General features: G+C 35.3%; 1 protein-coding gene across 24 annotated transcripts in view; it reads left to right on the forward strand.

Moving 5' to 3' along the window:
- The first annotated feature begins 554 nt into the window (after positions 1 to 554).
- The window catches only part of LOC127851686 (uncharacterized), a 129957-nt gene continuing 113313 nt past the window's right edge, over positions 555 to 17198 (forward strand). For 6 of the 24 annotated variants that reach the window (XM_052385510.1, XM_052385516.1, XM_052385531.1 and 3 more), the window contains exon 1: positions 12113 to 12510. The gene's annotated coding sequence lies outside the window, so the exon portion shown is untranslated. Of the gene's footprint in view, positions 727 to 10952; positions 10985 to 12077; positions 12511 to 17198 lie in introns of those variants that run through there. The other 18 variants (XM_052385509.1, XM_052385514.1, XM_052385508.1 and 15 more) reach the window with 11 other exon arrangements.

Genomic DNA, 17198 nt, shown 5'->3' on the forward strand with positions numbered 1-17198 from the left:
ATTACTTGCTAACAAGGCTATAGCTTTAATGACAATTGTGCACACTTTCTAATTGCATCTTTATGTATTGATTAACACGTATTTCATGTCAATTTGTGTGGCTTTAATTGTCAAAAAGCGCAAAGATTCAAGCACATAAAAGGGCACAATTAATTGGGTCAATGCAACAATTTCATTACATAGTCAGAACGGAAAAAGGGCAATTGTGTGACTAGTATTGGATATTTTTACTTCTGGAGAGTTATATGGTATTTATATACACATACCCTTGTAAACATACTATGTCACTAAGAGCCGATATGTACACAATAGCATAACAACTGTATTGTACGTCATCATACGATGGATTTTGACTCGAGACTTCGGCGAATTTTCATGATAGACACGTTCGAACAAACAAGCACGTGATTGTATGTACATGCACTAAGTCAGTACGAGCTGGTTAGTACACAATGGCCTAATACTTGTTATGTTCGTCACAGGAAATCCACGTCAACGTACTTCCGATTTCTCTCGAGACTGTAACGGATTGTCAAGATACACACATTCGAACCAACAGGCAAGTAATTGTATGTATATGCTTAAATTCAGTACGAGCTGGTGTGGCCTGACAATGGCCTAACGCTTGTTATACACGTCACAGGAAATCCATGTCCACGTACTTTTGATTTCACTCTAGACTTTAACGGATTGTAACGATATACATATTCATATTCAAACGAACAAGTAAGTAAAGTTATTTACTGCGTGCTGTAAAAATGTATTAAACGTGTTGAATAATCCATGCTTTATCTTTTGCTGAATCAGGTTTTGTAATATTTAAAGTTATATTAGAATGTATTCGACCGTGTTCGTGTAAAGGTTGTAAATGCTATTTATTTTAGTTTCATTCGAACATGTTAACGTTCAGATATACACGGATGCTTAAAATAATTAAAAAATGAATTCATATATCGTTAATGAAAAAGCATTAAATAAGGAGTGTCGTGGCAATTTTAGTGATTTTTATTCTAATAGTAGGTATTTCTTTTATTTTTTCTACATTTCCTAGATACAAATACTATGGAAAAAATGAAAAACATTAACAAAGTGTCGCCGGCGATGTGTCGATTTTATCCACAATCATGCAGTTTCAACTTCCGACTTTAAACATAATATTAATCACGTCAATACTACTTTACTTGCTGTAAACAGTAAAAACTAAAAACGTGTCGGTAGTGTGTAAGCTTACGTATAGCAATCTGATATGAAATGAAAAGAACCTCGTCAATAGAATGCATAGCATTTCATAAATGTCAAGGTATCACGTTTGTTTGTATGCTATATGAAGGATTACCCGATCGTATACACCCAGTATACAGTAACTCACTCGTACTCACTACGTATACAGTAACCCACTCGTACTCACTTCGTATACAGTTACCCACTCTTACTCACTCCGTATACAGTAACCCACTCGTCCTCACTCCTTGTACAGTAACTCACTCGTACTCACTTCGTGTACATGAACCCGATCGTACTCACTCCGTATACAGTAACCCACTCGTACTCACTCCGTATACAGTGACCCACTCGTACTCACTTCGTATACAGTAACCTACTCGTACTCACTCCGTATACAGTAACCCACTCGTCCTCACTCCGTGTACAGTAACTCACTCGTCCTCACTCCGTGTACAGCAACCCACCCGTTCTCACCCCGTGTACAGTAACCCACTCGTACTCACTCCGTATACTGTAACCCACTCGTACTCACTCGTTGTACAGTAACCCACTTGTGCTCACTCCGTATACAGGGACCCGAGCGTACTCATTCCGTATACAGTAACCCAATCGTTCTCATTACATATACAGTAACCCACTCATACTTACTCTGTAAACAGTAACACGCTCGCACTCACTCCGTAAACAGTTACCCACTCGTACTCACAATTAATATATTAACCCACTCGTACCCACTTCGTTTACAGTGGCCCACTCGTACTCACTTCGTATACAGTAAAACACTCGTACTCACTCCGTATACAATAACCAACTCATACTTACTCCGTATACAGTAACCCACCCATGCTCACTCCGTATACAGTAGCACACTCGCACTCACTCAGTATACAGTAACCCACTCGTACTCACTCCGTATATTTAAACCAACTCGTACGCACTCCGTATACAGTAACCCACTCGGCATCGCTCTGTATACAGTAACACGCTCGTACTCACTCTGTATACAGTAACCCACTCGTACTCTCTCCGTGTACATTAACCCACTCGTACTCACTCCGTATACTTAAACAACTCGTATTCACTCCGTATACAGTAACACACTCGCACTCACTCCGTATACAGTAACCCACTCGTACTCACTCCGTATACTTAAACCACTCGTATTCACTCCGTATACAGTAACCCACTCGCACTCACTCTTTTTACATTAACCCACTCGTACTCACTCCGTATACGGTGACCCACTCGTACTCACACCGTATACGGTGACCCACTCGTACTCACTCCGTTTACAGTGGCCCACTCGTACTCACTTCGTATACAGTAACACACGCGTACTCATCTGTATACAATACCCCACTTGTACTTACTCCGTATACAGTAACCCACTCGTACTCACACCGTATAAGTAACACACTCGTTCTCACTCCGTATACAGTAACCCACTCGTACTCATTCCGTATACATAAACCACTCGTACTCACTCCGTATACAGTAAACCACTCGTACTGACTCCGTATACAGTAACCTACTCGTACTCACTCTGTACATAGTAACCCACTCGTACTCACTCTGTATACAGTAACCCACTCGTACTCACTCTGTATACATAAACCACTCGCCCCACTCTGTGTACAGTAACCCACTCGTACTCACTCTGTATACAGTAACCCACTCGTACTCACTCTGTATACATAAACCACTCGCACTCTATCCGCATACAGTAACCCACCCGTTCTCACTATGTATACATAAACCACTCGCACTCACTGCGTATACAGTAACCCACTCGTACTCACTCCGTATATAGTAACCCACTTGTACTTTCTCTGTATACATAAACCACTCGCACTCACTCCGTATACAGTTCCCCACTCGTACTCACTCCATGTACATTAACCAACTCGTACTCACTCAGTATACAGTAACCCACTTGTACTTACTTCGTATACAGTGACCCACTTGTACTTACTCCGTATACATTAACCCATTCGTACTCACTCCGTATACAGTGACCAACTCGTTCTGACTCCGTGTACAGTGAAACACACGTGCTCACTCCGTATACAGTTACCCACTCGTACTCACTTCTGAAACAATGACATACTCGTTCTCACTCCGCATACAGTAACCCACTCGTACGCACTCCGTATACAGTGACTCACTCGTACTCACGCCGTAAACAGTGATCCACTCGTATTCACTCCGTATACAGTGATCCACTCGTTCTCACTTCTGAAACAATGACCCACTCGTCCTCACTCCGCATACAGTGACCAACTTGTACATATACAGCGATCTGCAGACCCCAGTAGCCTCTGTTTCAGTCTAGATGTCGCCTCAAACATGGCCAAACCCTTCGTCGTTTCCGGTCAGTCGTGTCACCAAGTGTCCACGTCGCATTTTGCTAGAGGTGACATCAATCTGACCGTCCATCAGTCTAAGCTCTTAATAGTCAACGTGATTACCTATACTTTGCATTCACTTCAACATATTGTCTATGTTTTGATATAATGTAAACTATGTGATAATGTTCGTTAATTTTAAATATGAAAATGTACTCGAATATCGACGTGCCATGTCTCAGAGACACCGCGGTTGACGTGGGATACACATACCTGGCAAAGCCATATTTTCATTAATAATTAAAATGTGCAAGAGTGTTCATGCGCTGTTAAAAACGACACGAACTTCTGGGTGATATATCTCTAACAGGCTGCGGTTAGTTTAAACGTGACATATCTCTAACAGGCTGCGGTTAGTTTAAACGTGACATATCTCCAACAGGCTGCGGTTAGTTTAAACGTGACATATCTCTAACAGGCTGCGGTTAGTTTAAACGCTTTCGAGACCGTTTCCTGCGTAGAACCAGTACTTGGTGTATTTAGGGAAATCTAAAGAACGCTTCCACAATGGAACTGCATGTTAGATAAATACGCTTTGCGGTTGGCTGTCTATTACTCGTTGAATGGTCGCGCTAGGGATCTCTGGCAGCCCCCGTGTTTGTGAAGTATTACCCTTGCATATATGTGTATCTAAGAAATAGTAAACCCCACCGAGGTCCCCATCGCATATTAGTGACCAGCAAGACTTGCGAATTTGACACATTTTTTTTTAATTACCAAACGTGAAATGGCCCCTTTAAATCCATCAATGGTTATTTCATATTAGTAATAATGGCTGATAATTATGTGATTCGAAAAGATTTTCAAAAAGTCAGCGTTGTTTGTACCAACAAATAAGTGGGATTAAAGCTTGCTTATTCGCGTTAAGTTTCGAGTGTAAACTTCCTGTTTATAAAGTTCACAAGTGTCGGGTTTATGTTTGTGAGCGATTGGAGCTATATTTCTGAGAAAACCGGGCTTAATGCAAGTGCGAAACGTGTCGTTCCAGATTAGCATGTGAAGACCGAACAGTTAAATCAGAGACGACACTTTCCGCTTAAACTGGACTTGAGTCGAGAAGAGACCAATTTTAAACGAAAAAATCCATCATGTTTGCTATTGGAAAGAGTCGTCCATTATTAGCTTGATCAGACTGCAAAGGCTATTTTAGGACGACACTTAACGATCATAAATTGAGCCAACTTGTTTTCCAAAATGCGGCTATACAATTATGCACCATACTTTACAAGTTCATATGATACTCGTTCTGAGAGAGCTGGACATAATGCATATGCGTTAAATGTCAAACCAGATTAGCCTGTGCAGTCTGCACATACACATCAAGGATGACGCTTTCCGCCTAAACTACATAAAAATTATTCGCTAAGGTGAGACCTCATTCTAACAAAAACTTCCATACAAGTGGAAAATGTCTTATCTGGGACGACACATTACGTACATGCACTAAGCTCAGTTTTCTCAGCACGAGGCATAAATGCTTCAGCTTTAAGTTTGTCGGCTAGTTGAACTTTACCGGTACGCAGTCATCATCATCATCATCATCATCATCATCACCATCATCATCATCGTCATCATTATCATTATCATTATCATCATCATCATCATCATCATCATCATCATCATCACAATCATCATCATCATCATCATCATCATCATCATCATCATCATCATCACCATCATCATCATCATCATCATCATCATCATCATCATCATCATCATTTTCATCACCAACACCACCATCACCACCACCACCACCATCATCATAATAATAATCAGCATCATCATCATCATCATATGATTATAAATCGAACAGTCAACTACATATTATTTGCATATAATCTTGTTGGGATTGTTTTGAAGTGTTACACACTGTGTTAGAATGATATATTATGAGTGTAAAGTTGAATCAACATAAACAAGCTCTAAAGAAGACAATGGTTTTTGTACAAGCAAACCGGTCCCTCGAGTACATACTCCTATTGAGGGTATTGTTTAGCTGTGTGTGTGTGCTTAAGACAAGTGTTCTAAGTGAACATTTCTTCCTATCAATATACAAGGGGTCTAAAGGTTAAGTTTTGTTTTGGTTTAGAAGAATAATCCCTACCTCAAGAGGTGATGTACGTGCGAAATACTTGCTATTTACTTCAGAACTTTACAAAACTTTCGTTTGCGGTCTTCAGAGTTTGATTGTTTATGAATAGTGTTATTTTAAAGAGACACTTACAACACATCCAACAACGCGTTTTATAAATGTAATAGTGTTCATGTTAAACAATCCATTTTTGTTACATGGTGTAACGCACACAGTGCCTCTGTCACAAACTTCATCATGTAGTATTTATGTTTATTTCTATTAAATGTTTAATGTTTGATAAAACATAATGACCAACCATGTCAACTAGAAGTGTGTTTGTGAAATTTCAATTGATAAGATATGATCATAGGTAAACACTGTTCACGTTTTTAACTGCTGAAGTGCATGGTGTCATAATTATAGTTTCGATATGAAATACATATTTTTTGTTTAAGGCGAGCGTTTAATTTATTTCTACGAATGAAAGTTATATTAATAGAAAACATTAGTAATATTAAATAAACTGCGTAAATCTTACCACTAGTTTCCCTGCCAACACTGTGTTTAAACTTCTACAGATAGCTTCCTAAACTTGAGAGTTGATTCAATAATACAACAAACATATAAATGCCTGAATAAACAGCAGTGATTCACGCGTCTCCACATTATAAACAAATCATTTAAACCAATACTTCAAGTATAATATCCAGTGCTTCAATTCAAAATATACCAATACACAATCTTTTGAAATAAAACTGAATGGTCTGATGATTTCTATTGATATCTTCGGTATTTGAAGGCGCAAGCATTTAATTGAATGGATTGTAAAACAATATTGTCAGGTTTCAACGATTAAAACTCAACTCCGTCAGGTACATACTTATTTTGAAAATGGGCAGAGTTATATGTGTTATCGGTTAAGTGTCTAAAACACTAAAAAATATTGGGACGGCGTTTTCAATGTAAATATTGCCTACTTGCACAATACAAAATTATTCCATCCAACTAGTGCAGCACTCTATGATGACATTTCAGTTTTTTCCACGTAGCTTGTGTCAACAAAGTGTTGATGTTACGGTAATTCTTCAACTCTAGATGTTCTGAAAAATGAGATTCTGCTTTGTGAAAGGGGGTTTAATGCATGTGCGTAAATTGCCGTCCCATATTCATTTAGCATAAGCAGTCTGCGCAGGCTAATAATAGACGAAACTTTCCGCTGTTATGTTTTTTTTACTTTAATGTTTATTCATATCGAAACTCCAGTTAAGGCTGAAAGTGTCTTCCTTGGTTGTGCTGACTGCACAGGCTTATCTGTTACGACATTTTACGCACATGAATTAAACACCCTGTTCACAGAGCAATGCTAAACTGTTTAAAAAAACACCTTTTACGTTTTTTTCTCCTGCATCGCAAATGTATCCAGACACTAGGATACCATACCCTACAAATATTACTCAACCAGGCCAAAATATGGGGAAAATCTAGACGCCACATTGTTTGTCAAATCATCATACCGAGTTTTAAAATGCAAAAACAGTTCTGTATATTCAGGTCGCAGGTGAGTAACTGTGTTGTCCCTTAGCTTGATTATTAGTTGTATGTAACCTGACCGAATTTTACAACGCTATAATTTTTACAAGAAATCGTTTGGTCACGTTTTTCTTTACTCCTATAAATATGAGGTCGATTTACATCGACCTCATATCGTTTAACGTTATTTTGCAATAGCATCGTTCCGACATGAATTCATGTCGGAAGCTTTAACGGCATCAAATTCATATAACAGCACAGAATAATCATGCAATAAATTATTAAACATAAAATATAAACATTATTTTACTAATTGCATTAGAAAAATGTTTATACAAACTTACAAGTAATGATAGTCCAGACCTTAAAACACTTCCACTGTTCAAATTCCATATTGTTGCCATATAGCACTGTGTAAATTGAAAGTTGCATAATGTTACCTCATTGGTCGGTTATAAATACATTGTTTCTCTATATATAGTATTCGATTTAGACGAAAATAATAATTTACGTGGAATGTCATATTAGTTTTCCATTAAAACTTTGATCTTGCTGTGAGTGTTTATGGACGTTATTAATTATGTTATACTTATTTTTGTATTTCATTAAGAATTAGAACGTGTAGCCCTTTTTGTTAACTGTTTTTAGCAAACGATTCGCGGCTTAATAAGACACTGAAAATAGTTAAAGCGACACTTTCATTTAAAGATTAAATGTGAACAATATTAAATGAAACCTTTTTTGGTATTAATATATTTTATTGACATGTTAAATTCGATACTTGAAAAGGTGTTTAGTCTTTAAAAATATGTCGCTGATATTGTTAAAGCGGGTATATACGATTTTTTTATATGTGTTTAATTATAATATATTGATAAAATATGTTACAATAACATAAAATTGGCAAGATAAATTATACATTAAAGCCGAATTTCATAAAATGCAGCAAAGACAAATTAGCGCCCCGAGCCGATTGTGACGTAAATATTTTCCTACAGTAACCGAATCATTCGTCTTTGTATTAGGATCGGAGTTAGTGTTCGTGTGTCGTATGAATAGATATCGTTGCAGGAATTCAAATAAACCGTTACACTAAGTTTAGATTAACATCTTACATGTATGGTATACATGCTGGCGAATTCGGCTGTACAGCCGTTTTAAATTTCAGAATTAAATATCTGGCTTATTTCGCATTTTTCGAAACATGTTCTTTTTAACTTTTATTTTAATTTATATTGAAATACATATATAATAAGTTTTTTACACATTTAATATAAATTCATAAATATTTGACAAAATCGTATATACCCGCTTTAATTTCAATAACTGTTAATATGCTTAATGTTGTATAAGAAATTGAATAGTTTCACTGAGTTGTATTCCCGCCTAAAATCCGATATCGTAAAACGCGCAACGGTTAAGAATAAGGTCTAAATAAGTTTAAGTATTCAGATCTGAATATCAGCAGCTGTGCCAGCTGGGAAGCCCCGTTTTGGCTTTAACAACCGCAAGCGAAACAACATACTTGTTTAAGTCTTGCACTTAGACTCCATGATCACAAGTATAGGTCCCTGCTGTGGCGTATGACACCATAGTGTTATTTAGTATTGGTCGGCACAGTATCTGATCATAACGAGACAATTGGTTTGTGCTGAACACAGGGGCAATAAAACCACAGATCTATCAATAAACAAGATTATTGAGATATCTTTTATTGAACACCGCGATAAAAATGCTCAAACCACGGACTCTAGATTACACGGATAAAAAACATGGCAACATTCTCAGAATCATCACTGCTATATGTGTAATCAACTATCAATTCGTCTAAAAATAATGTATATATTTGAGTTGAAGACGTTGTACTGTTGTATAAGTCTGAATAAACTATCTGTCTACCTGTCTAAATATAAGTCGTCATCGTCCCAGTGAAAAAAAATCTGATTTTGAATAGTTGGACATGATGCCCTGATGTCAAAATACGAAATGACCCGCGTAACACCGACCGTGATTTTCAAGAATCTTTAATAAATTGATAATTTAAGGTAAATAACATTTCATATAATTATACATAATTCCCTCGTTGATAATTAACAGCAAACGATGAATGTTTTTGACACCCATTTTATTTCAAGTATGCATGCAAAGCCGAATAAAATCGAGAGGGTCCGCTATATACGCTTATCATAAATTTAACACCCTTTCTGTGTTATAAACAAGAGCTGAAATCGTTAATTTATTTATAATAAGCTTTATTGATATGTTTCGTGAACATAATACTACAATATATTCCATAAAAAAATATAATAATCATGGCAAAGGAAATTCAATGGCCGGTTTCTAATCAAAAGCATAATCGCCAAGACCGTAGCATCAGTTCAGTGCGTTAGGAACGCGCGCTACTTTCTTCCGCCTTCATTCCTTAATTACTTTCGTTTTTAAACATTTTTTTTTCTATCGTATACAGAATTCTATTCTCCTAAGCAAGATGTAATTTTTAAAACTGAACTCCAAATATAAACGCTACAAATTGGTATTAAGTACGAACATGTCAACCGTAAATCTAGATTCTAAAACACCAAAACGGTATGATATTTGCAAAAGTTAAAGTTATAACTCGCCGGGCTGTCGAAATCAGAAGAACCTACAAATTGGTATTAAGTACGAACATGTCAACCGTAAATCTAGATTCTAAAACTCCAAAACGGTATGATATTTGCAAAAGTTAAAGTTATAACTCGCCGGGCTGTCGAAATCAGAAGAACGCTACACATTGGTATTAAGTACGAACATGTCAACCGTAAATCTGGATTCTAAAACTCCAAAACGGTATGATATTTGCAAAAGTTAAAGTTATAACTCGCCGGCTGTCGAAATCAGAAGAAAAACTTAATATATATTTATATATCTGTTTACTACGTAACGTAAGCTTTCTAATGATATATAATTTGTCAAAATCGGCCGAGAAATGAAACTATAATTCAACAAAAGACGTGAGTGGGTACATCAAAATGTATAACCTCGGCGCTTCGCTGTACGCTAATTGTACAAGATCGATAGCCACAATACGGTAAAACGCGCGGTGGTAAAACATAAAATGTGTATTTCTTGTGTTTATCTCGCTATAAATCCATTAATAACAACGGGAATATACTAAAACGCATATTTTTTGAAAGAGGAATTAATAAGCAACAAGATAACGTATAAACCAATAAAATCAGATGAATAGTTTTTGCATAAGATTGAATTTACTACAGTAAGGGTCAAATACTCGATTCATCTCCTAACAATATACACTCCGTGATACAACTGGTAGTTTTAACACACACATATAGGTGCCATTTAATTAAAGAGTACAGAAAGCTAAAAAGTGATGTGGTTTGTTGTACAACAACAATTGGTTATGTGTAACCTATTCAAAAAATAATTTCGTTCAAGATAATTCAATGTAATTCTATAAACGACAAACACACTTCGTGTGTTGTGTATGTTTATTTTTTAAAATGTACATACGTGGTTTAAAGCACAATTTTTATACATTTAAGAGGTAATCGCTCACATTTATGTCTTATTAATGATAATTTTATGCATTAGCAAAGATTTAACGAGAAAAACTGAAGTTTAAGTTGAACTCAATTTGCTATAGGAAAACGACGGTAGCCGTTTAGACGTAAGCGGGGTAGCTTACGTCTAATTATTTGGACTAGTTTTTCTTAAATTAAAAAACCCCTTTGCAAGCTAAGTTGTCCAGGTAAACAAATAGAAAGAGCATATTTTGATACATTATTATGTATTTGATTATTATACAAACTATTTTGATTAGACTGTTCAGCGATTTTCTTACTATTTTGCTGATAAGATTTTTTGTTCGTTCGTACTCTTACGTCTCAAGTTACGATTCGTTCCATTTTTGTGTTTCGGATTATCATTTGTTCAATGTAAACTCTCCGCTTAAATCTTATGTAACTCATCATATGTGTAATACATGAAAGATCCAGTTCCTATTTTATTTACCACTGTTTTGTATCATTTTGCTTGAATCTTATGTAACTCATCATATGTGTAATACTACTCAGAGGGGTTATGGAGGTTTCGGTAAATGACAAGTTCGGTAAATTGATTTATATAGTAAATGCCGTGGAGGTTTCGGTAAATTGGTATAAATAGGGATTATCGCACCTTTTGTCGATAAGCGTGTACATTAATTGAGTTGTTTGGCACTAATTAAATTATCTGTTTAAATGTACGGAGTTGATTTTATCAATTTAGAGATGTTTGCAAAGTGTTAATATTAATTATCCAGGCGTGCAACCTATTAATATTCTAATCAAGGGAGGTAAATTATATATTAAAAGTTTATCTTTAGGTCATGATCGTTTTGTATTTTATATATGTTTTTAAACAATTAGTTGATAAAAACCTTAATTAAAGCGTATCAGATAAAAAAATATAATAATCATTATTTATTATTACTATTATGTTATTTAAATAAAAGCACCAATTATAAAAACCAACAGTATTGCGTTATTTAAATCGTAAATTTACCTACAATTTCCTAACAGAATTCGTTTTTCAGGTGGCCCCGTTTTTCAGAGGTAGCTCATTCATTTCCCTTAATTCTTTACCGTAGGCATAGCATTAATAACTCAACTCAAAATTAATCCACAGTTTGCAAATAAATGCCCCTAATGTTATTGTCAGCCAATAATAGGTGTCATTAACACAGGGGTTTTTTTTACTAAGAAATTGACGCCGATATTCGGCGTCTTCCCCTACCAGAATTTTTCCCCTTAAAATACAATTTCCCCACCAAAAATATCATTTTTCCCCAAAATATAATATTTTCTCTCAAAGAAATGTTTATTTTTCCTTGGGGCATTCGACAATTATCCAATTTGCACCATGTACAACGAATTCGCGCTCTCTCTCTCTCCAGACGAACACACAACATCTGGGAATCCCAGTTATTCTAAATATAGCTCTTAAATAACGTCATGTAAACTGGGCAACTAATCGTAATAATCATGTGACTATTTTACTGGATACCGGTCTTGCGCGAGAAGGGTGTTTCGTCAATTAATTACCGGAAACCAGTCGAATTTTCATCCGGGCTATGTGCAAGCCGAGGTATAAACGTGAAAACAGAAAAAAATGTCTCACAATTAGCGTTCTTACACAAACAAAATAAAACATTCGAACTCGGAAGATACTGAACGCATCGAGGCATTTTTTAAGAAAGAATCATCGAAAACCGTTATAACCCAGCAGGATTCCGAGGTAATCAACATCGAACATTGTGAAAGTGAAAGTAGACAATCGGCAGCTGCCGCTTCTTTCCCTTCCAATACTGTAGCAAATCAAGATCGTCAACCCATTCATCATGAAATTGAAATCACAAAATTGACATCGTCCCCCGGCCCCAGTACAAAAATATAGTTGAAAACATTTCCCATTATTAGATCTACACCTGCAACTTTATTAAGGACTTTGACTTTAATACCTGTTAAATGTGTTTAAGAACAAAAAGGACAGAGACAAGTCTCTTTTGATGAGTTATAGACATTGAAATGAACAGTTTTTATTTTTTCCCCTAATATCTCTCTTTCGCACTCTTTTTTTCCCCTTTCACCCAGCGTCCAGCGTCTTCCCCTTTCTCTAAAAAAAACCCCTGTAACACCTTGTTGTAGGTATACCACCTCTATAAAAACCAATTTACCGAACCCTCCACGGCATTTACTATATAAATCAATTTACCGAACTTGTCATTTACCGAAACCTCCAGCACCCACCCAGAGTACTCCTATAAATATGATTTACATCGACCTCATATCCAGCGTTTTTTTTCCTTCTTTAACTAGTACCGGGGAACGGTACCTTTCCCAAAGCCTACCGGAGGCTTCCCAATTTTAGCACCGGACCTTTCCCAATCTCGATATCTACCGTTCCGAACGATTTTAGGTGCCGTTCCCAATAGCCAGTGCCTTTTATTTTCGCTGGAAATATCTTTTGATATTGTCGAGCCTTTCATTTTCGTCCATTTATTTTCGCCGGACATTGTTGCGTAGAAAGTAAACAAAACTTTTCAAATGGGGCGCAACTCTAACCGCTGTGTAAAATGTGAATGGATTACATAACCGCGACGAGTGATCGATATTTCCCGTGAAAGAATTCCATCGCTAAGACCAGTCTTCCTTACATCAATAAACTTTCTCAACACTAATTTTTCGTTGACATTAAAAAAAAAACGTAACCGTATTGAGTTAAATGCGCATATTACTTCTATGTATAGTTTTTTAAGTGTCAAATCCGGACAGTAACTATTCGGATACGGATATAAACAAATAAAAGTTTAACATAAAATTAAAAATAATGAGACATGGGTGTAAAATCCTATAGTTATTTACAACATATACATAAGCATTTAATGGCAGATGATCTTAATATCTTATTTGATGATTTGAAAAAAAATCAAAACAAAATATAAGACTTACCTTTGAAAATTATTGTTAAAGCATTCCACTCTAAAAACTCATTTTGGTAACATGTGACTATTCTCACTGTCTATTGTTAAAAGATGTCAAAACAGTACAAGATCCATTGTTGTTGTTTTTGTTTAGTTTTTAAGTTTTTAATTTAACTCACATGAAACATTGCAGGGCTTGTAAGACTTTTAAGGGCTAAAACAAAATTATTAATATTATTTTTTATGCAACCTCAGTGCTTATGCCTATCACTGGAAGATATTTTTTTCCAATTGACGGGCACATTCTAACTGAAGTGGCAATAACACAATTTTCACATGACATGATACGATAGTCAAAATATCATAACCGTACTGTAGTTTTTCTGTCAAAACCTAGAGTTTAAAATGCTTTGTGATGCAGAATATAGCCCCTAATGATAGATTACATGCATTTTAAAGGTTCCCAATTCATCAATTTTGCGACTCGAATTTTTCCCAATTCATTGATTTCGCGACTCGTTTTTTTCCCAATTTGAAGATTTCACGACTCGAAAAATTCCCAATTGTAGGGGTACAGGTACCTTTCCCCTTTTGTGAAAAAAAACGCTGTCATATCGTTTAACGTTATTTTGCAATAGCATCGTTCTGACATGAATTCATGTCGGAAGCTTTAACGGCATCAAATTCATATAACAGCACAGAATAATCATGCTATAAATTATTAAACATAAAATACAGTCGGTCGGGTAGTTCCGGATCACTAGCGTAAATAATGGTGCTAATATTTTTAAAAGAAAGCAATTGCTTTCAAAATACTTGGATTGTTGAGGCAAAATATTTCATCTTTCAGGCCATATTAATTTATTTATACTTACCAATACATTTCTGATGCCAATTTGAACTTATACACTTGGATAAAGTCGGCTAGTTCTGAATCGAGTGCGGTAATTTCGGATCACTCGGGCTATTTGAAAGATGTAGGTCAGGGAGCAACTCAAAACTTATTTTGACTTTCAACAATTACTTTGACTGTCAAAACAAATGATGCATGTATTTATTTAACATCAGATAGGTTCGTTTTTTTCAGTTTGACAACTGTCTGACAAGTTAAAAACATTATAGGGTGTGCGTCTGTACACAAGACGAATAAATCTGTTGGAAAGTATTTATGTTTTGATTTGAAATGGATTCCTCTGTATTATTGGTTATATAAAACAAAAACAAATACTCAATAAAAGCAATATATTGATAAACTCAAGATACCTTATTGGGAAATAACATAGTATGATAACATTTAACAACAATAGGAATCACAATAATTCAAAAAAATGTATGAAAATGTGACATATATGCTTATGACTAGAACATGTTATGTATGACTAGAAAATATTTTTATAACTTAGGTCCTAAAAAATACAGAACTTTATATAAATGTATTTATAACAAGAGATTTGATACACGTGCATGCCAAATATCAAGTTTCTATCTTAAATATTGCAAAAGTTATCCCAAAACTTTAACTAAGGTTAAAGTTTTGGGACAGACTGATAGACAGATAGACAGACAGGCCAAACAATATGACCCCGATCATTCGATCCGGGGGCATAAAAATGACAACTGAACATAAACAAGTACCTCTGGAATGCATTACTAATAATAGGATCACAATAATGTAAAAATATATAAAAGTATCCATAAAGATGATAACATAAACCAGAGACGTAGATAACTATCTACGTCTCTGCATAAACCAGTACCTCTGAAATAAATTTGCTAAAGAAATGGAAAACAATACTAGATATCAAGTTACTTTCTTGGTAAATAACATAGTATGATAACATGTAACAATAAATAGGATCACAATAATGTAAAAAGAATGTAATAAAAGTTTAAAAAAAAAACATAACATTAATCAGTACCTCTGGGATACAAATGGTAAACAAAATGGAAAACAATACTAGATATCAAGTTAAATTTTTGGTAAATAACATATTATGACAACATTTAACAATAATAGGATCACGATAATGTAAAAATATCTATAAGTATCCGCTTCAGCCTCTTTGCCAATGACTGTGCAGAGCACCTGTGCTTTTTAGGACCCATCAGTCCAACTTGACAATTATCTGACAAAATCACAGCATAAATACACATTAAAAATAGGATAAATATTTAAAATATTACCAATCTCCTTCCAGCATTACATCTTACTATTATTTATTAATCCATATATTTTTCTATTAGTACAGTTTTTAGCAATCCACTTGTTTTTTATTACTCCGCTATTATACCTTTAAATATTATAACTTATTACTACACACATAAACATAAAAACAAACCAAGATGCATGCAAAAAATAAAATGCTTACTGTATGTGTTAGCCTTGACCTTGTGACTTAGACCCGTAATACCTAATGCCTCATAACTGGTTTGCAAAATAGATCTCAATCAGATGCATGAACATGTAGAGTTTGGAGAACCAGGTCCATAAAGTTTCATTTCATGAGCAAGGTTAAAGTTTTGGGGCAGACAGACAGACAGAATAAACAAAATTCAATCTTAATCTCTGTATTTCTCGACATTGAAGTCACAAAATAGTATTGATTATATAATTCCAATGAAACAATATATCAAATTTATGTGAAACTTTTTTTTTTAACATTTCATATATATACAAAAACTTTTATTACAAACACAGTATTTAAACAATAAACAACTGTTTTGAGATTTTCCCCAATCAGCTGATCCGCAACTGACATGTACACAAGGTGCAATTTTCATGCTTTTATTTCCATAAATCTTTAACATATACTAAAATCAATCACAGGAATTTAAAAATAATAATAAATAAACAAATTCATACCAAATGTACAAGCATTTACCAAGGAAATGTGTTTCTAAATCGTCTTTCAATTGTTGACGCGTGTTATAGATAGACGGTGATAGATCCGGAACTACCCGATCGACTGTATAAACATTATTATGCCCCCCTTCGAAGAAGAGGGGGTATATTGCTTTGCTCATGTCGCAAGAAATAGTAAAATGGTTTTTGAAAGATAAGTCAAGAACGCATACGCCCAGGATCATGAAACTTCATGGGTAGATTGATCATGACTCGCAGATGACCCCTATTGATTTTAAGGTCACTAGGTCAAAGGTCAAGGTCACGGTGACCCGAAATAGTAAAATGGTTTCCGGATGATAACTCAAGAACGCATACGCCTAGTATCATGAAACTTCATGGGTAGATTGATCATGACTCCCATATGACCCCTATTGATTTTGAGGTCACTAGGTCAAAGGTCAAGGTCACGGTGACCCAAAATAGTAAAATGGTTTTCGGATGATTACTCAAGAACGCATATGCCTAGGATCATGAAACTTCACAGGTAGATTGATCATGACTCGCAGATGACCCCTATTGATTTTGAGGTCACAAGGTCAAAGGTCAAGGTCACGGTGACCCGAAATAGTAAAATGATTTTCGGATGATAACTCAAGA

This window comes from Dreissena polymorpha, chromosome 11 (genome assembly GCF_020536995.1).
Source record: "Dreissena polymorpha isolate Duluth1 chromosome 11, UMN_Dpol_1.0, whole genome shotgun sequence".
Classification (NCBI taxonomy): domain Eukaryota; kingdom Metazoa; phylum Mollusca; class Bivalvia; order Myida; family Dreissenidae; genus Dreissena; species Dreissena polymorpha.